The sequence below is a fragment of the Humulus lupulus genome, chromosome 5, assembly GCF_963169125.1.
Source record: "Humulus lupulus chromosome 5, drHumLupu1.1, whole genome shotgun sequence".
Lineage (NCBI taxonomy): Eukaryota > Viridiplantae > Streptophyta > Magnoliopsida > Rosales > Cannabaceae > Humulus > Humulus lupulus.
In genome coordinates this window covers 125,978,707-125,980,253 of record NC_084797.1, presented here as the reverse complement: position 1 = coordinate 125,980,253, position 1,547 = coordinate 125,978,707, and the positions used below count along the sequence as shown (strand labels likewise).

The following is a 1,547-nucleotide window of genomic DNA, read 5'->3' as shown; positions in this document are numbered from 1 at the left end:
TTTTCCAAAAAAAAAACATAAAATTGCATAAAATTTCAATCATAAAACACTTAGTATTGGGAACAATTGTGTAATATTACAAATGGTAGAAACCGATATTGTTTTGTCTAGAAAGATTGGTTGTTAAATAAGGTTTATGATAGCGATACCCTCCACACTTACCTGGGAACCTCGGGGAGTTCTGTCTAGGCAAGTGTGAATCTAAAGCGGTACCTTGGCAACCTTCCCAATCAGCCTAGGAACAGTTCGAGCATATATCTTTGCACTATTACATTGTTGAACTTATTACTATAAGAAAACCAAACTTGTTCTGTCAAAATAAGCAATTTCACTCTGCTTAAAGGTTGTTGGTTGAAAATGTTAACTTATGATCCACCATACTTACTTGGTAACCTCGGGGAGTTCTAGTCAGGCGTTGGAGATCACCCCAAAACCTCCAAATCTACTGGGGAACAAGTTTAACAAAAAAATAAATAAAAAATCAAATAAAAAAATAAAAACATAAAATAAAATCTAATTTTGATTTCCGAGAGTGGATGAATCATCACGAAACTTCCAGTGACACTTATTCCAATTCATCTGCCACTCCTTCTGGAACTCCTTCCACCAATCCTGCTTCTCCACAAACTTTAGATGACAATAATCCATTCTCAATGGCTCGCAATGATGAAATCCAATCAAGAACTCTCAATGACTACCTCCATCCTACTTGCACTTCCACGCCTTCATGCATTATCTTCCCTCTTAATATGCTCGCATTAGACTTTAAACCTAGCATGATTCAACTCTTGCTCACATTTCATGGAATGGAAAACGAAAGCCCATACGTGTATATTAGAGAATTCGAGGAGGTAGTAGCCACGTTCTATAACCGAGCCAAAAATGTCGATTCTGTGCGACTAAAGTTCTTCCCTTTATCCTTGAAGGACAAAGCCAAAAGCTGGTTATACTCTTTGAGACCTAGGTCTATTGGAATATGGGAGGAGATGACAAAATCCTTCTTTTTGAAACACTTCCCCAGCCATAAGACCAACAGTCTAAAATGACAGATTTCCACATTTTCCCAAAAGGACAATGAAATGTTCTATCAAGTCTGGGAAAGATTCAAAGATCTATTAAATCAATGCTTGCACCATGGCTATGAGAACTGGCGTTTGGTCAGTTACTTCTATGAAGGCCTCACGAGTCGTGAGTGCCAGTTTGTAGAAATGCTATGCAATGGTGAATTCCTCGAAAAAGAGCTAGACGATGCTCTTGAATATCTCGAAGAAACCGCGAAAAAGTCTCACACCTAGACTGGTCCAAGTGCTACTAATAGCACCAACCGACACAAACCATCTAGGATCTATCAACTTCAAGAAGAGGATAGTGTTAAGGCCCAACTCGAAGCTTTGAAAAAGCAGTTTGAGGTCTTAATGATGAAAAATGGCCAAAAACCGCACATGATTGCTCAAGCGAAACCACAAGAACCTTGCTTTGTTTATGGAGGGACGGAGCACTTAGCTAAGGACTGCTTTGCTTTTAATGAAATGAGGGGGGTTTATGAG

At 38.8% G+C, this 1,547-nt stretch overlaps 1 non-coding gene across 1 annotated transcript; it reads right to left on the bottom strand.

Moving 5' to 3' along the window:
- Positions 1-1,034: 1,034 nt before the first annotated feature.
- LOC133781276 (small nucleolar RNA R71) lies at positions 1,035-1,141 on the bottom strand. The gene has a single exon (XR_009870059.1). It is a non-coding gene; the product is annotated as a small nucleolar RNA R71 (small nucleolar RNA).
- Between the last annotated feature and the right edge of the window lie 406 nt (positions 1,142-1,547).